This window comes from Aquila chrysaetos, chromosome 12 (genome assembly GCF_900496995.4).
Source record: "Aquila chrysaetos chrysaetos chromosome 12, bAquChr1.4, whole genome shotgun sequence".
NCBI classification, from domain to species: domain Eukaryota; kingdom Metazoa; phylum Chordata; class Aves; order Accipitriformes; family Accipitridae; genus Aquila; species Aquila chrysaetos.
In genome coordinates, this window is record NC_044015.1 from 17,851,980 (window position 1) to 17,877,790 (window position 25,811).

Here is a 25,811-nt window from a genome sequence, read left to right on the forward strand (position 1 = left end):
AACATTTCTATCCAAAGGTTCACGGCTGCAGTTCTAGGCCCATGACACTCGCTATTCCCCCATCTAATTTAGGAACGCTCTTCAGCCTACTGACTTCTGAGAGTTCTTACATGCATAGTTCTTTAAGCAATATATGTAGCTGCCTGGATACAAATCTCTATGGATATTTTGGGTATAGATACTTGGAAGATAACTGCAACATTTATTATTTCTAAAACTTCAGTCCTTTGGTTGCTCTAACCTATCTTCAGGGCTTCCCGTGTGCCACCCCCCCCGCCCCCCCCCCCCGCCCCCAATTAGGAAACAAATGTAATGATTGTAAGTTTTGGTTGATTCCTCTTGTCCTTGACTAAGAGGCTAATATATTCTTTGCTGGATGTTCTGCTTTCTCCTTAGGCCTAACTTGATACTGCTCCTTCTGCTGAAGTGACAGCTCCTGGGTCATGTGTGACATGGCACAGCCAAGAAAACTGTATGCAGATATGTTTTCTCCAGCTGGATACTTCTTCAGGAAGAGGTTTAGCAGGTAAACTAGAGCTACAGTGTCTGTTTCCATTATCAAAGGGTTTAGCTTCAACTGCTAATTCTAGACATTTAATGTATGAACCCAGTATTTCTGCATACGAATTTGATAGCTGAAAATGTTAGCATATGAATTTGATGGTCTGAGGATTTTTAGAATGCAAATTAGCTTTTAGCTAAGCCACACTGAAAGTAAACCTGAGAAGATAAAATAATACTAATATGTACCAAACTGAAGAGTTTATTTCTATCTATTACTCTGCCAGGAAGTAGTTGGATGGCCCAGATGAAAACAGAAGGCTCATATCTTACAAGTTCTTTTCTGGTGTTAAAACGATGGGAAACAGCTCTGAGAGATTTCTTGTTTTAAGATTATTAATATGGAGAATTACTAGTGGGAGCAACCTATAACCTCCAAGGCAGTTTTTCTCCTGTGTGTTTAAAAAACCAAAAAGCTTTGATAACCTTTGTTTTGATAATGTTATGATCCACTTTCAATGTACGGAAGTCTTAAGCCTTGCTTATCTGCAAAGTTGAACCTTAAAAAGTGTTATGCAGTTTTCTTCTACTCTGAGTATGCCAACTAGAGTCCGTCTTAAAAAGGGGGATTTTCCTTTTTAGATGGGGATTTTCTAAGAAGGGATTTTCCTTTTTAATTGACTTTGGAAGGAGTTAACTGTGTGTTTTTAGTTTCCTTACCCATATTCACATGCTTGAGTATGATGTTAGACTGTTTTATTACTGAAACTTTATGGTGATATTTTTTGTTTATTTTTCAGAGGATCAGGTAATTGAAAATCTAGTTGCTCTTCTCTAGATGCCTTTGGGAATACTTGGAAAAACTAATTGTAAAAATGTGTTACAGTATGAATCTTGCTGAATTTCATTTGATTTTTTCTTTTGTTAATTTGAGACAATGAAGGAGAACAAATGTTCCTTATGTAAAATGAGAATGAGAGTGCAGAAACATGGAAAACATGCCTATTCTTGTGAGAGGTGTGGTGTCCAATAGCTTATGATGAGGTGCAGTTGAAGAGCTGTTATGACTAGGATGGATGCTGCGTAATACAGGTCTGGTAGAGCTACTGTTTCTGATTATGTTATTCCCTTCACCTTCCCTGCTTCTTCTCCCACCACTGCAGCACTGTCCTAATTTTCCTTTCATGGGGGAGGAAGAGTTTATGGGGGGAATACTAGTTGGTAACAGAAGCACGCTTCCAGCTGGACTTCAATGGTGAAACTCAGAAATATGTTGCAAAAATGCAGTGTAAGAAGGAAAAATTGAAAAAATACCCTTGGGAGCTGTCCTTCTGTTGTGAACTGTGCTAATGTAGATTGCATCGCCAGGGGTTATGTGTTTGTGGCTTATGATAAATTGGTAATTATAAACTGAAGATAACTCAGTGTGCTGTTTATATAATTTCTTGTTAAATTTGTCACAGATACTCACTTAAGATGTGATTCTATTTAGGTTTGGCTTTTTTGTCATAATGTATTTACATTGTTTCCTGGTTTTCTTATGTTTGGGGGAAAAAAAAAAAAATCAGAAATCTTGTCCTGGATCAGGCAATAGAGGCATTTTTTCAGGACCAGAATGCAAGAATAGATGATTCTATGGGTTTGGGAAGTCTTTTGGGGTTGGTTTTGGTTTCTTTCCTCCTGAAGTATGGCTCTCCATACTTCTTTCAAATCAGACACAGGTACTTAATAACGAAAACTGACAATGTTTTAACTGCCAGGTAAGTGATTTAAAATGTGTGTCAAAAATTGCAGCTTAAAAAGTCTCTGGATGAGCTCAGCAAAATAGTTCACAGATTATGCTAATTCATGTTCACTCTAGAGAGTATCTATGGCAAATTGATTATAAAAGTAATTATTAAACTGATAAGAAAACTCTCTCTACTGTGATAGCTTAAACTTTATTCTGATTTTCATATTAAGTCTACAACAATATTTGAAAATCATAGGTACGGTAGCCCTGCTACAAGTTTCTCTGCAGCCCTACGCATTTGAGTGATAAGCAGTGAAAAGCCCAGACTGGACAGCTAGTTTCTATTTCTTTCTCCCCTTCTGTCCCATCACATGTCTCTGAATATAGGTGCTTGCTAATTGACTATGCAAGGAAATGATTAAATATGTATGGCTGGATTTTTTAGTACACAAATTGGGTATTACAGACAGTTGTACTACCCTTGCATGCAAGCTGAAAAATGGAAGGAGGCAAGGAATTTATTTAGAGAAAACAGGCAAATATGTCTGAAATACTTAAAACAAATGAACACATAGAGATATTTTATCAGGAAATTAAACATTTGGTCACTGTGAACATGACTAAATGTTAACAGGTCTGAATGAAGGGGGATCTTTGAGACACAAGCATAACAGACTTTTTTGATGGTAGAGAGTGAAAAAAGGTTTTACAGTGTCAAATATTTTTGTCTGCTTGCTGGATTTCCCAGAGCAAAAACTTCCTATGTAGTTGAGAAGCAAACCAAAATATTTTTGCATTGTTTTTTGTAAAGGCTTGTTTCCATCAGCACTCCATAAATAATATCTGCTTGAAAATGCACTGACTTAAGTGTTTAATTTTGTGCCTTTATACAAGTATTGAAGAATGCATGTATTGGAAAAGGTAGTATACCTATTTCATTTCAATACATCCTAAATGGAATAATAAATGGTATTTTTCTTGGATTTAAAGAGGAAGAAGATATGAAATTAAGCATATAACAAGGTATAAAATGGAATGTATTTAACCACTAATATCCCTGACAATCATGGAAATATATATAGTCTAACTTGAGACTTGTAAGAAGGGATACAAAGGGTACAGATCATTCTCATTTAGTTTTGGTTTGTGTTTAAACACAGTCCTCTCCCTATTCTGTCATAATAAACAGTGAATTTCTATTGATGAGGTCAACAGGGACATATCAGTAAGTTTAAAAATGGACCTGATTTCCCAGTTCAGAGCAGGGACAGAGGAAGGTATTCTAGTGTTTCCCCAGTAAGGTCTTTCATTTTATACCTGAAACACAAATTACAGCCAGCTAGTGGTCAAGCATGAATTAAATCTGTCATGTAATACCACACATATTCAAGCAGATGTCTGAAGAGAATACCTAGTATTTTCATCTGTATTTAAAGGCCAGAGATCAAAATCTTTATTGAACCAACTAAAGGAGACACACTCTATGCAGAAGATCTCCAATTCTTAAGTAATCAAACCTACTATCTTTTCATAGATACTTTTGGGGGTTTGTCATATTCACTTATAAACAGTGAGTTGTTCCAGGGGTAGCTTTGGGCTAAACAGTGTGTATTCAGAGTAGGTTTTCAAAAGGGCCTAACGTTACTTTACTTTGCTCTCAATGAAGTTAAATGGGAATTTTTATGCTGACTTTTAGAGTTTAATTTAGGAAAGGCTAATTACTTCTGTGCAAGGAGGATTTTCAGATCAAATCGTCAGAACAAACCATCAGTACTTGGAATGAATCCAGTCTAGGCTGACTGCACCAACTTCTGAAGAGCCTTTGAGGCAGTTCTAGTGAATGATGTTAATTTAAAAGAAACTAAATATTAGTAAGGCATTGATGAATTTGGTCAGATTAAAATGATGCAAAACCTAAAAGTATCTTCAAAGGATCATCCATGGCTAGATTCAGTGATCATTACTAAGTCATTTAATACACCATTACGTAGCTGTCGACTAAATTGAAAGCATTTACCAAGACTTACCATGGGGGTAGTATCTGACGTACCACAGCTATTTCTTTTTACAGAGGAGACCATAAGTCATGAAGAACAGTTAAATGCTATAGCTACAACATAGATATTCTTCCACTTCAGTCATTGGCTGATGACATAAGCCTATATGCAGAGTTGTTACTTAATAAATGTTCAAAGTTTTGCCTTGTATTATTACTGACATGTCAGAAGAGGCTGGTATCTCCATTCTTGGTGATATTTAAAAATTGATTGGACAAGGCACCCAGCACAGGGTAATGCCAGGTTTTGCTCTGGTTTGAGCAGGACATTGCACTAGGTGAGGTACTGAGGTCCCTTTCAACCTCACTTATTTTGGGACTCTCTTTGATTTCAGTCATTTTGAGTATATATTGATGAGGCTTGATGGAACTGCTTCAGCAGAGGCACTTCTGTTGATAAAAGTTATTTCAGACAGCTCAAGACTTTAAAGTAGATCTACTTCTTCACACTTTTGTCAGCTGTTTGAGAAGAACTTTTATATCTGAAAGATGCTCTGAGCTTTCTGTTCTAAAAGTCAAGAATAAAAAATGCATCTTTTTGACTATTGACACTTCAGGAAAAAAAAAATTACATTTGGGATCTTCATATGTGTGCATAAATTTCTCTGATGCCTATAGTGTGATGGGTATTTTGTTGTAGTTGTTTGACTGTGAGAAGGGGTGAGTCAATAGCTGGGGGACTTTTGTTTTGCTTTCATACTCTGCTATCCAATGCAACATCATTGTATCTTTGGATGATGTTTAAAACGGAGTGCAGGGAAGAAATAAAAGACATTACATTGGAAGGGAAAAATAGAAGAAATAGAGAAGCTAGGTCACTCTTAAAATAGAAAATACTCTTTTCATTTAGGAAAAAAGTAAAGTAATTTCAGCATTTAAAAAAAAAATTGTAGGCTGACACCCACCCCCACCCCCCTACCCCCCCCCCCCCCCAACAATCTTAAAGGTTTAGTTGAACTGTTGAATATATTTAGTTGCCCTAGATAATCTTGGCAAGATTAGAACATGCCCAAAAAACTTCATGGATTCCTGATGTTTAGCTCTTCTGAGTTGAGACTGACTTTAATAAGCAAAAATCACTGTTATTTTGCGTATGCCATTAGAAATAGGAAATAAACCAATACAGAATAAAATTAGCTGTCTGTAGTTTAATAACGTGATTTTTTTTTTGTTTTTTTTTTCTTAGTGTGAATACTTTGAAACACTAACTTGAGGGTCTGAGTGTTCGGACTGATGAACTGCACATACTTTACATTGCAAAAACCCCTAGGGTTAAGCCACAACAATAGGAAATCATGGAATCTTGAAAATTCTTCCTTAAATAAATCCTTTCATCTTAAGTGGAGCTGGCCATTTGAGGGCTGTAAGCAGCAGACCAGCTTATAGGAACAGACCCCCCCCCCCCCCCCCCCCCCCTCAATGTAGTTTTGTAACCCTGAAACAGCTTTCTTTGGGCTTTTGAGATGGAAAAAAAGTTTTAAATGCAGGTCAAAAATCTGGATTCAGTACCTAGCTGTTAGTGACTTTATATGACTAGTTTAACTTTGTTAGAATAATTTAGAAAAATAAATGTCTCAGATTTTTTCACACACTTGTTTAGAAATTTGACTGTATTGTCTTCAGATGCTGTCAAAGTGCAAACTTGTTTAATCAATAGTTTTTATTGTGAATAACTGTACATATGTACAGGTCAATAAATGCCTGCTTCTGGAAAACAGTTTTTCATTACATCTGCAATATTTTATTGAAAGTGGAAGCAAAAAATACTTAATATTTTAAAAACCAAAGACACAAAAAAGTCTGACCTGATCTAGTTAGAAGTTAGTTTAAAGCATGTTATTTCTGACTCCCTAACCATATCCTATGTTTTCATTTTAAATTCTCCATAAATTTTTTTTTCTGGGTCTCTACTATTTGTACTTCTAAAAATTTTGTTAGTGTAAACAGGAGTCTTGGTTATGTGATGAAGGAAGTATTGCAGCTGTCTGAGAAATTTCAGTGGAGTCTAAAGATAGACTTGTCTCTTGTATCTCTTCTTTGGCAGAGGAAGAGGGTGACTGACGAGAAGTACAGTATAAGAAACAACAGTTAAAACAGACACACTGACATTATGATATAGTGTCTCATCAGGTGATGTGGTGTTTTGACTATATGGCTGCAGCAGGTCTATAATTTAAATGCCATTAATGGCACAAAAAACAATAGCATGGAGACAAATACTGTAAAATCTCTGGGTCTGTACTTACAATGCAGGTAAAATAGCCCTTTGAACTTGTGGTGCCAAATCTTGTCCAAAGTTACCATTCTTCCTTGAGGAAAGCGGTTTTTGGTTTTGTAGTGTTTCATTTCTTCCCCTCCTCCTAGCACAGACAGACATTCTGTTTAGATTGCTTGGCTCGTGTCACTACAAAGATCCCAGGCAAAGGGAGGCTGCTTGTATTTTGCCCAATTCATGTCCTGTTCACACATTCAGTACAGAATTTGCTATTGTGAATCGTCTTGACTATGTTTTCTTTGTGCTCGTTGGCTTTTGAATATGCTTCTTTATACTTTTACTAAAGTAGCACACAGAACTAATTTCACCAGAAGCTATTGGTGATTAGCTGTAACAGAGTTACACATAGTCCTGTGACTGCATCCCGGTTATAATCTCTCATTTGTTTCCACTCGGCTGTTGTAATGTTCTCTGCCTTTTAGACTTGTTCTTTCCCTTGATTTCCTTTTTTCTTTTTCTTTTTTCACCCCCATTTTAAATTATAACTGACTTTGTTTTGCTTATTGAACTTAACTGTGGGTAAGCACGTGTTTCTGTACCCTCACAGAAGCCAAACATTTAATGCACCTTAGTGTAATGTATGCTGTAATTGTTTGCCAAATTGGAGTGAATCTTTCCAGAAACAGTTCCTGATCTTTGAGAACCTTGCAAAATGTGTACAATATGTTAATTGTGAAGCTTTTTTTTAAGCATGTATTTCGAAAGAGGAGGAGAAATGCTGTATAAGTGAAACTTGTTTAAAGTGCTCCGCCATTTCTAGCAGGAGACTGTTGTACTAGTTGCATTATTTCTTTATACTGATAGAATGCAAACAAAAGAATGAAGCCTTTGTAAATTGCACTCAGGCTTTTTTTTTTTTTCCTTTAAACTGGTTCATTGGATATAAGTCTGGTACTATACCATGTATATACTAACTGTTTCTAATTTTGGCTAAGTGGGTAGACTCTTTTCAAAATATTCATGCACTGTTAACAAAGGTTAAATCCAACTTCTATTCTGTGAATAAATCAAAATTAAATAGTAATTGCTGAAGGGATAGGTAGGGGGTTTTGGAAAAGCTGTCTCTCTTTATAGTACAAGCCTCACATTCTAAGTGTGGTAAATGTGTGCATGTATGTATGCCTTTTTCTTCTCACTTAAAAACAAATGATACCTAAAATTCAATGCATATTTCTCTGCTAGAAAATGACATGGATCTACTTTATACTGAAGGTAAAGAGAAGTGAAGAAAAATAAAGCTACTGCATTAATTTACAAATTTCAGATCTTAGCAGAAGTTACTTATTAAGAATTATCTTAAACTGGTATGTCGTGTACCTACCTCTTTGAAGCAGTCTTATAAATCTGTGATCATCAAAATGGCTTTCTACTGATTCTGTGCATTCACATAACACAGGTTCTCCCAAAATCTAGTACTAGAATGTGCAAAAAGAAATCTTATTACTGCTTTGGTTTTGGAAGGAATCTTGATCAGAACAGTCAATAAAATGCAAAAAGGTATGTTGGCCAAGTGAAAGCAATTGTCTGTGTTTTGTTCCCTTCTGAATATTAGTGAAGAAAGATTTCACTTAAACCACTATGCATGGCTACTACAATCAGTACTTTTTAGTTTTGGCAGGGGGCAGAGGGGGTTCTTCAAAGAAGTGTTTAGTGGCTCTAAAAGTTTTCTGTCAGGCAGTCCAAGAATTTTAACTAGAAATTATGCCTCTAAGTTATAAATTTCAGAAGGTTAAGTTTTCTCAACTTCTAACAGCAAATGCAACAGATAAAACCTTGGAGTATGTTGGGGAACTGTACCACTTCTAGCTTCTCTCTTGCAGAGATCATTGTTTTCTTATTATTTGGAAGTGTCATGAGCAAAATATCAAAATTCTGGGTCTTGGGGTACAAGTATTGAGAAAACCTGGCTTCTTTTTATTTCCTCTTCCTATATTTGTTGCTAGTTTCTTCTTTCACTGCCCTGCCATTGTACTAACACCTCATTTTTGTTACAGTTTGTCTTTCTGCTTCACAGTGCAACAGAAATCATGCAAACCGAAATTAGGTTTCTTGTATTTTCAGTTCCTAATGTACATTTTTTCCTTGCTATCTCAAAGGAATCATTACTTATGAAATCCTTTGGCTTAGTGTGACTGCACTTTCTCACTATGGCTAGTCACAGTGATTAAAACAACCTATTGTGTACCCACTATTACAAAAAAAAAACCCCAGTAGTTCAAATAACTGGAGGCCTCTGATGTTTTGTGCTGAACTTTGCAAAACACTGAATTTGGAAACAGACTTGTGTGTCTGTGCACGTAGCTCATGGTTTATCATGTACTATTTACACAGATGTGCAATCTACAAGTGTGAATTTTGTGTAAACTTTTGCTTCTTTAATTTCTATTATGTCTTTCCATGCAAGATAAAAATGACAGGGAATGCCTCTATTGTAAATGTAGAATTTACATATGTCAATTGCTGAAAATAGTGTTGAAAGGGACTATCTACTTTCAACATTCTCACAATTTTGCTTGTGACCTTTGAAAAATACTGATTTCTTTCTTAGCACCTTTGTCACAAAAACTTGGCCTGGCAGGCTAGGAATTCTTTCCTTTCATTCTTGAAACCCATAGAAAACTAGAATTTACTTGGAGCTTAATCACCTATGCTGGAATCTCCTTCAAGTTAGTGGAAGAGTTTGTAAGAATAGTAAGAGTCAGGAAGAGCTTAGGGGTATTGTAACACCTGGTCACAAACCAAATGGTTAATACCTGTGAGGTGTCACAGACTTTGAAAGAAAAGTCCAGTGGTTTAATATTATAGCCATAATCCTCAGGTCTTTAAGATGTAACATGTTCTAGTAGGAAACTTAGGGGAAACGATAGAAAAATTTGCAGTGTATTTGCATCACCTTCTCCCTCTTACTTGGCCTTACTGTTCATAATGCTTAGAGGGATTTGGCATAAGTACCAGATGATTTTTAAGAACAGAAGAAACTTTGAAATTAAAAATATTTAATCAAATATTTCAGAAATGGTCATATATTTCCCCATATTATGTTATTAACAGATTTGAAACTGTCAGCTTGAATAGCATGGAAGCAGTATTCTGATATGTTCATTAGCATAACTTGTGGGTTCAAGATCAGAAAATATATACTTCATGGAGATGGACTGGTACTGATATCTTAACTGGAGTATTATTACTCATACTGCTTCAAAGACTCTGAATGAAAGAAGGATTTATGGTCTTTAATGTTGCATCTCCTTTTCTGTACTCTGAAAACTATTGCAACAGCATAATCAGCAGAAAAATTAATCAGTTGCTGAAAAGTGGAAAAATAAATATGAAGAAATGAAAAAGCTCAAGGATTAACTCACAATTTAGTTAAGAGCATTTGGAGATGTTAGGATGGTGTGCACGTACCTCACACAGAATAGACAGATAGTATTTGAATAGTATCTAGTGCCTACAGTCCTGTGGGAATCTGTGAAGCCAAATGAGAAGTAATGTAATATTTAGTAAGACACAGTCCTGTGATTTACCTGCACAGAAGAGGAAAAATGTGTAAAGGTGTGCATGGGTGTTGGAAAAAGCTAGAGAGGACGTGACAGCTGTTATGGTAAGATGTTAATCTCACCTGGCCTCATTTACCAGATATGGATCAAGGTTGCAAGTGGTCACCTCCCTGTCATATAACAGAATTTGTCCAAAAAGAAATGAGTGACTTTTCTTGCACTTGTTGCCACAAAGCCTCTGTGAGGAATAACATGAAACCAAAACACAACTTGAGAGAAGTAATGGCTAGCATTTTCCCAAACTGTTTTTTTAAATAAGATCAGAATATGCGTTAGTGAAAAAATTCTTCTTAGTGGCAGGTTTAGTAAAATCAGTCTTAGGTATAACATTTTTCTACTTAAGATATAATTTCTGGAATGAAAGGGAACTATTCTTCATGCTCAACTGGATTTTGAATGTGCACAATTTCTCCATGTTGTACAAACACATTATGCACTTAAATAATTTTTTCCTAATAAATGCCTTGTACACAAGTAATTCCTTCAGTAACCAAAATGGTTGTTACTTTTCTGCTAAAAGCCCTGAGTATATTCTGTAACAGTTAAAACCCTGAGGAGAGCACAGTTCACTTCCCAATATAGCAGTGCAGTCCCAGCTGCCCTCATGAGAGCAGAATTCCAGATGTTCCCGTTTTGCTGTATGGAGTGGTGCTGTAATTGTTGGACTGCAAGGATATGATTTGGCTACCTAATAGTGTTGTATCTGTTGAAATACTTTCGCTGTGGCTGTAGTGATGTGTATATACAGTATGAAGGAAACTGTACCATGGATTGCAGTCTAAATGCATTCATACTGCTCAAGTGAGTTCAAGAAGCACTTAGATTTGAGGATCTAATAATGGCATCTCGGATCCCACGTAAGGGGGAATTAGCTAGTATCTAAAGCAGCATACAAGGTAACATGGCCAATGATTTGAACCTGCCATTCACAGAAACATTTAGGTGGGAAAATACCTTTAAGATCATTGAGTCTGACCATTAACCTAGCACTGCCAAGTCCACCACTGAACCATGTCCCTAAGTGCCACATCTACAGGTCTTTTAAATACCTCCAGGGATGGGGACTCCACCACTTCCCTGGGAAGCCTGTTCCAATGCTTGACAACCCTTTTGGTGAAGAAATTTTTCCTAATATCCAATCTAAACCTCCCCTGGTGCAACTTGAGGCTGTCTCCTCTTGTCCTATGCCTTGTTACTTGGGAAAAGAGACTGACAGCCACCTTGCTACAACCTCCTTCCACGTAGTTGTAGAGGGTGATAAGGTCTCCCCTGAGCCTCCTTTTCTCCAGGTTACAGAACCCCAGTTCCCTCAGCCGCTCCTCGTAGGGCTTGTTGTCTAGACCCTTCACCTTCATCATGCTACTTGCTTGCTCTAGTCATGATTACAGTGTGTATATATAGAGGGGAAGAAGAGAAACACATCTATGGAAGTGTTTCTAGAAGTTCAGCTCTGGTGTTTCTCCCACTGTTCCATGGGGCTGCTTTTATAGGATGCTAAAATCTTAATAAAGCTTGGGTTCAGTGAAAATAAAGAATGTGAGAACAACTTGTAGTTGTTGTTCCCATCTTTTTGGTATTATTTCAGAATAAGCTCTACCACGGTTGAATGTGTATGTGTTCAAATCTTGAACATGTTCATGATCCTGGATTCCTTCCACACCTAATTATTCCATTAAATGCTGTGGATATTCTGGTTGTGGATTATCTTGTTTTAAATCATCACTACAGATCATTTAAATGATTTTAAATGCCCTAGTGTGCAGTTGATCAAGTGCAGAAACCTTCTCAGGCACTACCTATAATTGCCACTTCTGGCAGAAGAGAAATGCCAAACATGAACTTCTCTGTTTCTAAACTCTGCGTGGCCACTTCTATTTTCCTAACCTGCTTAGCCTGAAAATGGCTTTTTTTTTTTTTTTTTTTTTAACAAGATGTAGCAAAAAAAGGGCCTTGATTTCAGCTGATGTTGCTGATGTATGTATCATTGTAACAGAAATATGTAATCAGGATCATAGTAACAGTATCCAGCTCTGCCTACAGGACAAGAAAAATGGAGATGTTGTTTCCTGGATTCCTAGAATCCTACTTTGCTGTAGAAAGACTGGAGGGGCTAACATGGGCTTAGGAGTATGGAGAAAAGGATCTTCTCTCCCTTCTAGGCATGTAGAGTTGAACATTCACTTTGCTTTGTGGTCTAGGTTTATTACTAAATGCTCAGGCAAGCCTGGAGGCATCTCCTAAATGAGGTTGCAACTGTATAGCTTTTAAACTCAATTAGCCCTTTCTTCTGATTTCTGCATACTGCATCAATTATAATGGAGTTTACTTGGCTATATGAGAATCGGAAAGGTGTGAGGGTCCCTGTAACCAGCCGCCTTCTTTCCCCATAGTGCGGTGGAACAGCTTCATCTTATGTGGCCCTTTGGCAGCAGCAGTTCTCTCTCTAGAATCTTAAAAAGTGAATTGTGCTTAAAGGGGGAGTGCTGGAAAAAAGTCATTCAACAGTAAACAAATAAGTTAGCTTCCACTACCTGATGTGAGACTTCTTCAGAGTAGAAAGAATACCAAACTGGGCTATGCTTCGTGTAATATCAACATGATAGGTTGGCCCAGTGTTTCTTCTACACAGCAATCTTCTGAGGCTTGTGGTCCTCTGTAAAATGCGAACTTGAGAAAGCAATCCTATCACAGCTATTACTAGTACCAAAAAAAAGTGTCCTAAGAAAATTGCTGTTCACATGAATAAGAACAGATTAGAGTGTATTTAACAAACCAGTAGAACTGATATGTCACCATTAAAAAAAAAAAGTAACAAAAATTAAGGCAAAACACCTAATAACTACCTCAAGGAAAACCCCCTTTGTTAGGGTTCAAGCACAAGAAAATACTTGGCCTGTTTTGAACAGCAGTGTTTTTATAACATGCTTTTGTTGGATCACAATCTTCTTTCTCTTCTCTGTTTGATCTAAAAGTCCAACTGTGTTAATTTAACAAATTAACGTAATGCATTCAGCTTGTAATATGATTAAAGGTATTACTAGAACTTTATAGAAAGAATGTTTTTTCTCATTCTGTTAGTTTTTCCCTGCAATTGCAGATGTATACAAAACTGTAACTACATCTGGTTGAAAATTTAATATATCTTTTTCCCCTGTGGGGAAAACACAAGATGTTTTGAAGAAATATATTTTTCAATGGACATTTTTCTGGGAAGGCCTTTTGCATGAGGAGAAGAAAAAAGACCCCTTGCTGCCCGAGAATGGCTGATAGCCTGGTGTTTTTGGTGTGCCTCCGGAATGTCAGAGCTCTGTTGTTGTTGGAGAAGGGCCTGGAAAACCTGGGTTTCTGATACTCCATGTGAAAGTCTTAATGATCAGACTACTATCTATCTGGAAAGTGATGATGCTGCCTAGTTTTTCTCCTCCTCTTTCCCTTGTTATGACCTCCTTTCCCCAAAAGAAAATTAAAATAATTTAGACATAACTCTCTTTAGTCTAACACAGAATAAAAAAATTCAAGATCTATTTTTAACTCTCCAAGAAAGAGATATTTTTTCTAATCAGTCTTAAAAGTAATGCATAGATCCATTGTTCTTGTTGTCTCTAGTAAAGAAAAAACTACAATAATGATATAGAGTTTGCCTTTAGCAATAAAGTGAAACAACTGTACACATATGGAGAGAAAAGTACTGTAGCTGTGGCTGAAGAGCTGTTTGGAGCAATGGAAAACTCTTGCATTTATTATGCTGAGTCTTGCAAAGAAGCATCTTGCTGTCTGTGCACTTGTATATGTACTTAATATTTTGCTTTATGCATAGTGAAAACTAGAACTAATGTTGACAATGTGAGGGTTGCTTTAAAATTACAAAACCAAACAGGAAAAAAAAAAAAAGGTGTGAGGAAAAAAATTCCTGTACGTAAAGCCAAAGTGACTCTTTGTGGAAGCATAAAAATAATCAGAGATCTGAATCTCTCTTCCATTCACAAAAAAGCACGCAAAACCTTAGCTTAATTTTATTGTTGACTATTACAGCATCTCTTTTGAAGTACAAATTGTAACTGAAATCATTAGTGTCTTTCAAAAAGTTCAGCATGTGTGCTAAGATATTACAGATTATGGTTTTCATGTACTTGAACACAGATATGTCTGATTTTCTTTAAATCTTCTATCAGTGGGGAAGGAAAGGTGATGGCTGGATCATGCTCCTGTAGGATGCACCTCATTTTTAGTACTTAATGTTTTAATATTGGTCACTTGAATGTGTTTTTGGGTGTGCTTCTGAATCATTACTTTGCAAAAAGAAAGACATTGCTGTCCATCTCCAGATAGGTTTCCACCTTTTTTAAAGACTGGTGCTTTGCTCCTTTATTTTTATTAAAGATAATTTTTAATTAGATTCTGCTTTCCAGATAAGCTGGTCTTCATTTCTAATTCAAGGGAACAAGAGGAGGTAGCACTGGGGTATATTTGATCTCTTTGAAATATTTCAGTCTCTCTTTAAAAACTCACAGCACTGTAACTTTCTCTTGAAAGGCTGCTGTGACATTCAGATGTTTGTTGGCTGGACTTGAAAGTATGCTTTGGATACTATTTAGAACAGTCTAGTGCCCCATAAGTGCAATACACAATAAAAGGAAGTAATGCTCAAGATCTATTGTGTGTGGATTGCTGCATACTGCTTTTTTCTCCTAACGCTTTCAGCTTGCTGACCTGGAGAAAAGACGGTTTCTACATTTTCTTCCAGTTCTCTATGCGAAATTCTTGATTTTGGGTCCTTTTTGGTTTTGCTTTGACCTGTTTTTAGAGTTTTTAGTGCTGCCTGTTTAACATGTGTGCAGTGAACAGCTGCACTACTGAGTTCCTGCAGATGTTGTGAGCCAGTATGACTTTTATAACTGCTTCTATGATGTTCAGTCATGGAAGCCTTGATTTAGGAAAAAGAAATCATGTTCAGCCATGGATGTCTTCAAATGTCCTGCCATAGACCTAGAAAAAAACCGAGTATGGTATTTTCTGGCACTCTCTGTACTGGGCTGTCTGCAATGATTTTCTTTTGTGGCTCCTAAACATATCAGATAAAGTTTGGAGCCATCCAGTAATTGCATGTTCCAAGTTCCTTTTCAGATATAAGGCTATGTACTCTGGATTTTTGCTCTGTAAAAGTCCATTAAACAAATACAGTATTACCAGCTGACTGAATTCTGAACTTAGTTTTACTGAGGGTTTTAGTGGGCTGTTAACAACTACAGGTTTTTTGACTTCCCAGTTTGGGGGGAATTTTGCTTACCAGATCACCTCTGTTTTCCTGATTCCTTCATGTATGAACTTGCCCTAAAGGAGAGCCATGTCTAACTATATTTTCTTTATTATGACTTCAAATTACTTATTAATCTGAAAATAATTTTAGAAAGTGTTGAAAATAGTTGAAATAGTGGCCATGACACTACTATTTTGTATCTGTACTTTGGTATAAGAAGTTCATATATTTAAAATTCATAATTGAGTTTCTATTCAAGATAAATTTCAGAGAGACAAACCTTAAGCAGACCTGTATCTGTGTGCTTATCTGGGAACTAAGTCAGATTTTAGGGCTGTATCGTAGCGTGTATGTGTGTCTGGAGGGGGGAGTTAAACTGTAGTGGCAATCTTACACATCGGTGTGCTATGCAGTTGTTTGCAGGACTTGGTATCTTACTTTGTATAGGTTTCAGCTGGGTTTGATGTTCTCCTTCCTCTGGAAAAGTAAAGTGTTTTCTGTGGCGTCCTAGACCTCTTGTTTCTCCCACCTCTACCATCAAATCACTGTATCATAGGTATATATGCAGAACACTTTTTTTTTCTCTTTATGGCAGTTGCTAAATAATGCTGCCAGGTTTGAGTGAGAAATGTAATCAATGCTCTACACAATGGGTTTTTTTTAGAGGCTGAGATTAAAAAGGAAATAAATAAAATCAGCACTGCTGCTCAAGAGTTGCAATGAGGTGTTTTCCAGGGGAAAGGATAGTAACAGTAAAGCCAGGACTTGCTGGTCCTATTCTCTGTGCTAGTGCACAGCCTTGTCTTTTTGTCCCTTCCTTATGCCCCACCAAAATACCTTGGCTGCAAGCCCATCCAGTTTTGGGGGAATTAGAAAAATAAAGATTTAATGTTCACTCTTTAGAAGTAATTTACTAACTCTTTTCCTTGCTAAGCTAGAATGGAAACCATAACTTATGAAGCAGAGAAACTGCGTGGGAGGAGATGTAAAGAACCTCCTCAAATACCCACTCTAACAGAGGGGTGGGGGGGAACTGTACTGAATATGGGTTTTAAGCTTTAGAATTCTTTTGCTGTTCTCTCATATTCTTAGACTTGTATGAAAATGCAAAATGACAATTGATTTGCTTCAGGTAAAGGCATCACGCAAAGGCCCCATGCCACCTAAAATTAATTTGTGATAAGAAATGGGGCACTTAATTTCCCTGTATCCACTTTAAGTCTGTTAAAGATTTATGGTATGAATCTCATAAACATTTTTGAAATGTATTTAGTGAATAATTGTTTGCAAAGAGCTTGAGTGTGCCTCGAATCAGATGCGGTGTTTCAATGCAGCAACATTAACAACATCATTAGAGTAGTACTGAAATAGCAGCACTTAAAAAAAGGCATCTACCACAAATCTGAAACGATGGGTTTGTTTTGAGTACAAATAAAGGGGAAATAGATTGCGTAATATTCATTCATGATGTATAAACTGAGATCAAAAATAGTCCACAGGTTTATGCTAATATAAATTGAGAAAAAATTCTAGGTTGGCAACACTGGTTGACCTAAAAGCTGTCGAAGCAAGGCAACTAATGTTTCTTCTATTTCTCATAGGAAGTCCATACCTGCTGTTGAGGAAAGACAAAGGGTTGTTTTGAGGTGTTTTTGTTGTTTAAATAACTTATTTTTGTAATAATTCATGGATCCCTCATTACTCTCTGATATGGAAAACAATATACAGCCTTGTTAGTTCATGGCAAAATGATTTGTAACTTATTTTAAACAGATTCAGGGTAAACAGACTAGAAACTGAAGAGAGAGAAAAGTTTTTTCTGAAAATAGTTAATTACAAGACACTGAACCAATGTATCTGAAAAATGTGAAGGCAATCTGGTTTTTAATCAGAGAGCTTTCTGTATCTAGATGCTGATTTTACTGGGCAGATGAAACTGCTCTCAAGGAATGGTAAATATTGTTCAGTATGGGAAGATTGTTTTTACATGTTTGATGAACAACTCTCATATGTTAAAAAAAAAAAAAAAAGTAGAACTGCAACTCTGTTATTTCACCTGCTCTTCTTTTGGAAACATCCTTTCTTGTTTGCTGACAACTCCCACTATGGAGTACTTGTCCACAGTCCCCGGAATTACTACTAACTCCCAAAGATGGGGGTGGGAAATTAGAACTGGTGAACATGGGCTGGAAGGGTACCAGCTGGAGGATACTTGTGACAGATAAGAATAACAGGAAGAGAGAGAGGAAAAAAAAAGAAATGGTCAGCACTTTTAGCTTTTTAAAAGTGGGGTGCAGATGACTTGCTGTTATGTTTTTGCAGTGTCTTGTTTCCAGACTGCTGGCTTAGCCACATCTTTAATTTGCCTGGTCTGTAACAGCTGCTTCTGCTGATACCACAGAAAGAGAAATTATAGTTTCCAAGCCTTCATTTCATCCCTCTTACCTATAATCCTTAAGTTCCAGTCTGTCTGACCACTTGACTAGGCTTTTTTCAATTAGCAGATCTTTTTTGGGGCCCTTAAATATGTTTTGCATACACAGAAACACTAAACAGCCCTGGAAACTCATGAGATGAAAAACATCCTGCTGGGAATATAAAATGGCACATAGTGCCTAGAATAATGATTTCCATAATTGAGACTTTGATGTGCTGTATTAGAAGGCATCATTTACTTGGGGTCCTGTTCTTATGAAAAGAAAAGAAAAAAATATTTAGCCATTTAAAAACTTGTCTAATTCAGTCTCTACACTGTTTTGTTGATTCCTCTGAAGAAGGCTTATGGGTTGGCATGAAATACCCAAAGAGCCCAAGGTGAAAACTAGCATTCAAATATTTGTGCAATCTGTGGTTCAGATGTACTTACTTGATTTGCCCAAATGAGGCAGGTGGAGTTTCATAATGATCTTTTCCTTGTACCTGAGACCACTGTGCTGCCTGATCATTTGGCTGAGGTGGCACATTGTTAATGAAGTGCTAATAAACAACATAATTTGGGAAGGTACACTCTTCTGTAGGAGGTAATAGCTCTCACTGCTGCAAGTAACTTAATGTAATCGAAGAAAACAGCTTGTTTTAATCATTTACTAATTGTATGGCACAACCAACTAATCTCTGGGATGTACCTTGGAGACCTGATAACATGTTTCATCGACTTCTGGGGAACCGACACAGGTGATGTTGGTCAAATTGCCCTTAGTTCACTTCATTTGCTGGTCTGCAACACTGTGGTGATTTGTCTAGAAGACAAAAAAAAAAAAGTTTGTGTGATAGTTTAGGTTATACTCAATAGATCAGTTGATAATTGGTCTTGACATTACCCATGAAAAAATTGCTAGTGTCACTATGAAGGTCTGAGTGGGTTTGTATTATTTGTACTAATTCTTTTCTTTAGATTTTCAGGTAAAATGTTGTCCTTCAAGTTAGTTCTGAGTGAAATTAAATTATTCAGAATATTAAACTGAGACACAATACTGTGCCTAAGCCTTATATTTTCAATAATTTAAACATCATAAATACATTGGTCTGTGGTATTTTGTTTCATGCTGTTCTGGTTTGCTGTTCTTGTGAGATTTAGACATATAAACCAATAAAAATTTGGTAGAAAATGAGCCCTAGGCTTATTTTCCAGTGCTGCAGATAAGTGTTGATAAGATCCTTCTCTGAAAACTCAAATGTTAAACCTGTGTGCATTGGTCTTTTTCCATAGTGTAGTTTTGAATTCATTTTCTGTCTTAAAGAAAAATAATTCTAACTAAATACTCAAATACAGGTCTAGGTAATAGTCTGATCTTTATTGATACCATGCGCCAATCCTGATGAAATCTGCAAAAATCCTGCAGTTTTTCAATAGCTCTGATAATTGTTCCAACCTTAGCCTCCAACGTTGAAAGGCACCCAAGGAACTATGTAAATGACAGTCCCCTGTCCCTGAAGTGCAGTGGGTTAGGTGGTGGGATTCCCAAGGCCGCCTAAATTCTTGGCATTCAGGATTGAAAATGCCAGGGCTCAAGTAACAAATGAGTTGCTTGTTAAAGACACTTATTAAATCGGACTCATCTAAATAAGTCTAGTATCATGTAAGTATGGTATATTAAATCTAAAAAGAAATCTTTTCAAATCTATACTTTTCAATGTTCTAACGATTACTTTTTGAAGAGCTTGTGGTCTGCAAAATACTGTAATTATATTGCACATGTTTAAAAAGACAGGTCTGTAGTATTAACCTTCATGCAGTTTCATGGAAGACATTTTGAGAATTTCGGATCCATCTTGTTTAGCTACACCTTCTCCATTATGATTCATAGAGGAACATGCAAGTTTGAATTCTTCGAATAGCTTTGAAAAATCTCACATTTGTTATTTGTCTATTTTATAGGACACGAAAAAAACCCCGCCACCCCTCAGGGAATTAAAGCATGCTGCTTTAGTTACATAATGGCCATTAATGCTAATAAATTTTATTCTGAGGACCTATGCTGTACCAGTGCCAGCTAAAACATATAAGTCTCCTTCCTTTTCAAAACATACGCCACATATTGCCTGGACACGTCATTAAAATGAACTCTGTTGCAATGACAGGCATTAGACAAAGATGCAAGATTTCATTTTGACTTTCAATAGGTTTTATAGGTTGAAATAATTCTAGGATTTGATCTTCAAGTGATCTTTAAAAGCATTCAAATGGGAAGTGTTACCTGAGTGACGGAACAGGCCACTATATATGTGAAATCAAGTGATAATATTTTTCAACTGCTGCAGTGTTTCTATAATCTGATATGACTTGAGTTTTCTCTCAGAAGATTCCTTTGTAATGGCAGTCTGAAGAATGAGTTTACCAGCTGTCTAGGTGTTGTGGTTTAACCCCAGCCAGCAACTAATTAACTCTATCCCAGCTGAAACCAGGACAATAGGAAAAAGCATGTTTGTAAGTCTTTATTCATAAATCTTTTTTCTTATTTCATTCTCTGCTCTGTATCTCTCACCTAGTCAATAACTGCAGCCCTTCTTTTCTTTACTTTTTTTTAAATATAGCTCCGCTGTTAGTAGTCCTTCCTGAGTTTGACCCCAGAGCTAAGTCTCCTTCTCTTCCAGTATTTCTGGAAATCAGGCAAACAAATCACTCTTGATTTATGTGTTAAAGTGCAGCAGTTCTACTTTCTATGGGTGGAGTACAGGAGGAGGTTGGAATCCACTTTATGAGAATTTGAAGGAAAAAAATGTATCAGTAAGAGGATCAAACTGGCAGATGCAGACTTTTTTCACATCTCTGTAGTGAGCCAACATTTAGGATCCCTTTGTACTAATGTGATGGTGGTTTGGTCTGGTTGAGAATGGAGACCAAATGGGAATAGCTGTGCATGAGGATGGCATTTTATCAGAGCAGATGAGAGGATTTTGTGGTAGCAGGAACATGAGATGAGGAGGGGCCAAGTGATGGTTGGATGGTAAAATGCATAAAAAGAACAAAAAGTATTTAGATACTGTCTGGTTATGAAGACTTAGAAAATACCTAGACTTAGCAAGTGGGAGGATAGTCAGATCAGCCAAAGGGCTGTGAAGAAATTTAATGAAAAATAAATGTAAACTTGTAACTAAATGTGTAATGTTCAGGGTTTGGTCTTATGTTCCCTGTCCTTCACCTCAGATGCAATAAGGAGAATAGGGTTGTTCCTCAGCACAGTCTTTGCTTTTTTATATATTATTTTTGACTACTCCAATCCTTGTACGATGATCAGTGTTGGTCTCCTGAAGTGGTTTTATTAGTTAGTCAAAGGATTACCAGCCCTTTCTTTAAGCCTATCATCAGAGCAGTCTTCAGGAGCTGACAGAAGGGAAGAGCAAGGGCTCTGAGTCAGCATGTGGATTCAGAGTGAGAACTGTGCCACATCCTCATGGCCTGAGTCTGGGTGGGCTGGGGAGATGCCATGGTGTATGGCTGGGCTGAAGGGAGGGGGGAATGTGAGGGTGAGGAGAAGGTAGAGCTGGGCTGGCTGACTGAGGTGCTCTCTGCAGGGTAGGGGGCCTCTGGGAGCCCTCTTATAGAGAGCTCTTGGCAGTTGTATTTTATCCTCAATGCAAGCCTGTCAATTCAGGGCATTAATCACTTTTTTAATATTTTCACTGTGTAATGTTTTCTATGTTCTGTCTATACCGCATTAGTGTTTCTGCTGAAAGACTGGACGACTTTGGCTGAATTTGGGTGGCTCTGACATCAGCTGTGTAGAAGCAGCCTCACATAAAAGAAAAAAGGGCTATTATAAGTAGAGAGTTTATAAGAATGCTACATGTTGATGAGCAGTAATTAGAGCTGGGAGCATTTTGAAAACATTACTGATGACTAAGTGTCCATTTTATACCTCTACTTCCCAAATTCCCAGTTGGATGGGAGTTTGTTATTTTTAACTGTAACTACTTTTGGCACTGAGTCCTAATGGATTGGAATTGCACTTAAAATAATTGATATTTTTAAATCTTACATGCTCTTGTTTTAAATATCCTTGTTATTTTTGAATTAGTGAGAAACTTGAATTGTCCCAAACCTTCCCACTATCAGTTGCACTTCTTCCCAACTTTCTGACTAGTTTCAAAGAGAAATCAGGTTCTTGCTTTTTCTTCTGCTCTGCTTGCCTGCATTCACCTCACTGCTGATCTCCCTGCTCACAGGCACAGAGCCGTTCCAGCTCAGTGATGAGTGCCAGTCACGACAGCGTAACAAGCCAAAAGTAGTAAACTTGCTATGAGAAGCTTACAAACCTGGAAGTGCTTAGGTGCCAGAGTTTTAAACTCATTGCGACTTTATTAATGACACCCTGGAGGAAGAATATTTTAATAGTAAATACATTCAAACAGATTTGAACTAAAAAAGTTGGATTTACTTTGTTTTGGTTGCATGTGTACTACAGCATTATCAGGAGATGATTTAGAGCAACAGTGGTGAGCTCTTAGCTTGGAGACTGTTGAACTGAAGGTTGTCCATGACTGAAAATGTTTTTTCCAGCTTTATGGGAGCTTTCCCTCTCCCACCCCCTGTAGCACTTTGCATTTTAAAAAGAGCCGTGTGTTAAACAGCATTTGTTGAGCTTACTGAATAATCAAATATGATTTCATTTTTTTTTGAAACCTTCATTCCTGTTCTGCTTTTGAAATGACACATGTGCTAGTGTGCTATTCTTCTCCCTGGTAGTTTCTACATGAAATCTATTTTCCCAGAGAAAATGGAATCTTTGTGTCTTTGTCTCCTCACTATCTTTCAGGCATGTTTTGGCAGGAGCTCTGACTGTCAAGACATTGGAGAGGAGGGGCCTTGCACTCATTTGTCATCTTTTTTTGCATCTGTAATTTCTGTCCACTCAGCAGTACTGGAGGGGCTTTAAAAAGGGGAAGAGCTCATAGTTTTGGAAAGTCAAACTCTTGACAATTGCCAGACTGTAACAGTTTGGGAAAGGTGGGGGTGGGGAGAAACTACAAATGTTTTGGCTAAAAACAGCTTTAGGTTTAAGGTTTTAACAACTCTCTATTTAATGTAACTGCATGCCTTTTCCCATGTATCTGTACAGGTGATGGTACTGTGTTTATAGACTTGTTTATTGTGTGTTGATAAACTGGCTTTTATTTAACAGTGATGAAAATTATTTCACTGGTGTTCAAGACCTGGTTGTTTCCAACCAACAGCTTAATTTAAAACATTTAAAGTCTTCTCTAACTTTCGTCCTAATCCTCTGCTGCAATCTTCTTTCGCAGACTGTGCGCTTTCATCTCCTTGTGTAATGTAACCAAACAGAAATTAGTTAATTTTTTTTTATTAGAAGGCAGATCCCTTCATACTAAAGAAAGCATTTTTCCTCTTCAGCTTTTTATGAAATATTAATGTTGATCTCTCTTCCTTGTTTCAGTAGGCTATTTAAGTTCAGGGCTCATACTGTGAGCTGTTAATTAATCAGTGTGACAGATGAAGAAAGTATCCAACTATGAAAGAAAACCTTACTTCAGTGACTAACAATAAGGATGTGAGCCTGAGTGATTTAAAGGATTTTTTTTTTTTTTTTTTTGTGAATGTGTGATAAGGAGTCTTAACCTGTTTGAGGTAACGATGGTTTTTTTACTCAGTTTGTGTCTTTGCACAAACATTAAAGGGCTCATCAATATTTTGTCTTGAAAAGTCTAGACAGCAGTTAAAAGAGCCTCTCCTACAGTTTGAAGAGATCCTGTTTCCCATAATTAATAACAGGAAGCAAGTAAATAAGGCTTTACTGACAAATGAAAATGCAACAGTAACATGTACCCAGAGACATTAGCTTCTAGCTGAGAAATGTAGCTGAGGTCTGTTGGTTTCAGTGTACAGGAAAAGATTGCTGTGGAAGCACATTAGAGCTTTGCTGAAGTCTAATTCAGTTATGTGATAGCAGACTAAAAAGTCCAAAAGTAATGATAATGCATTTTAATTATTGAGAGCAATTCCTGACCTTTGTTTACATCTGTGTTATAGTCCAAGAACCCTTCCCTGTCATTATTTGAAACTCTTTCAACTCAAAAGGAGATTTTCATGTTTACTTAAAGCTACCAGAAGGCATTTCAGACATTTCCTGGAACAAACTGTATATATGTATTTTAGGAAGATAAGAAATGAAAGGAAACTTGAGGAAAAGGTTTTAATTTTCTTCCTTTTGAAGATTGTATTTTCCCTTCAAAGATACTTTTTCAGAAAGTAGATGGAAACCTTTCCCTCCCCCTCTCCAATTCCTCTCGTTAAAATTAGTTAAACAACAAAAGGGGAGTTAGATCCTCGTCTCTTCTGTACCAGTGTAAAACCAAAGCAGTGCTATTTATCTCACTGAGTTGTTAAGGTCATTTCAGTAACTCCACATCGCAATGGCAAGAATTCAGTCTTGCCCTTGCCTGCTATACTTACGACTTTCTTTGGTTTGGGGGTTACATTAAGGGGCTGGGGGGAGGTTGAAGGGGGAGGAGAAGGAGGAGCTTTCTGTGTGTGTGGCTGGGGGGCAGTTGTTTTCCTAGGGAGCAGCAATGACTGAATGCAATATTCAGAAGCACTGGAAAGCACATTTAACTCTGTGTTTTTTCTGGACCTTAAGTCTGAGCTTGTTGAATTATGGGTTCATTGTCTGGTATGTTGACTGGATGATACAACTGTGTAATATAGACTATATGTCGTCTTAGTGCTGACCTTGAAAAGAGAAGAAAAGTGAATCTGTTTCACTGATTCTTAGATAGACTGGACAGTAAATTCCTACTTTATTTAATTTACAGTTAACTACTAGAATTATTTCCCCCCCCCCCACTGTAGAAAGCTCAACAGCTCATCTACTAAAAATGACAAGAGAGGCCAAAATAAGCCTGTTTGTAGAGCTAATGTTTTTCATTTTCTGTACATTTTAGATGATTAACAGCTGTTGCTGTACAGGAGCATGGTGATGAATACTAAATAGCCCATCCATAAGGCATTTTGGAAGAAATTCAGTAAATTCAAAGAAGATATCCCAACATTGTATCCCATACCTTTGTTTATTTTTTCTACTGACTGTAGCTAATACTATGAAAGCAACAGACTATATCCAAAGAGAAGACACAGTATTTACAATACCTTGTCAGGTTACATGTTTACTGGCAGATATTCTTTTATTGTTGACTGATTAAATGGGAGATTTGAGCACATGTACCTCACTTTAGGCATAGGCTTTTTCCATTCAACTCAGGGGGATTATGTATTTCCATAGCTCATAACCGGACGTCTGTTATTTTCTAAATGCATTTCCCTTCCCTGCTAAGTACTGAGTTCTTTCACCTTGAATCATACACACCAGTATCCACCTAGACTTATGGCTTTTAAATGAGACAGCTTATGGAATACAATGCTACTCGACCCAAGTGCTTGGGTTCTTACTGCAAATAAATATCTCAGATGTCACTTCAGATGACTATTGTAATTGGAAAAAGTCAAAAGACAACTGTTGAAGGTGTGCTTTCAGGGTAACTATAAGGTATTATGTCAAGCTTTTTCCCTAGCTCAGAACTGTAATAACTAGTCAATTCCTGAGGGAAGTTTATTGTGGACAAGGTACATTTTCTTTACCACAAAGAAAAGTTATATTACACAGTAAAGCTTTGAAGAAAATTGTGTGAACTCTTCATTTATTTGGGACCTTTGAAAATCAGGTGTTTATATACTGCATGTAATAGATCTAGGGTTAGAAATTTCTCTAATTATGAAGAAAACAATATACAAGTTTTTTTAATAAACAATTTGAATGTCTTCAATTGCACATCTGAGAGAGAATTTTCATATCAAGCTTAATCTTTGTGTTCAGCTTTTGATGTGTGTTTTGCATAACTAAGAAGGAAATTTTCATGTTTAGGGTGCTGCTTTTAGAAAGAAAGGTGATCTGTCAGTGGAGAGTTTGAATTATTTG

At 36.9% G+C, this 25,811-nt stretch overlaps 1 long non-coding RNA gene across 11 annotated transcripts in view; it reads right to left on the minus strand.

Annotated features, from left to right (window-relative positions):
* LOC115349001 overlaps nt 1-25,811 on the minus strand; it is a 65,327-nt gene that overhangs the window by 15,934 nt on the left and 23,582 nt on the right. For 5 of the 11 annotated variants that reach the window (XR_003925994.2, XR_003925993.2, XR_003925986.2 and 2 more), the window contains 2 exons: nt 18,507-18,620; nt 3,477-3,550 (listed from right to left, as the gene is read on the minus strand). This is a non-coding gene — a long non-coding RNA (uncharacterized LOC115349001). Of the gene's footprint in view, nt 1-3,476; nt 3,551-6,535; nt 6,650-7,885; nt 7,980-12,655; nt 12,778-18,506; nt 18,621-25,811 lie in introns of all 11 variants that reach the window. The other 6 variants (XR_003925992.2, XR_003925995.2, XR_003925987.2 and 3 more) reach the window with 4 other exon arrangements.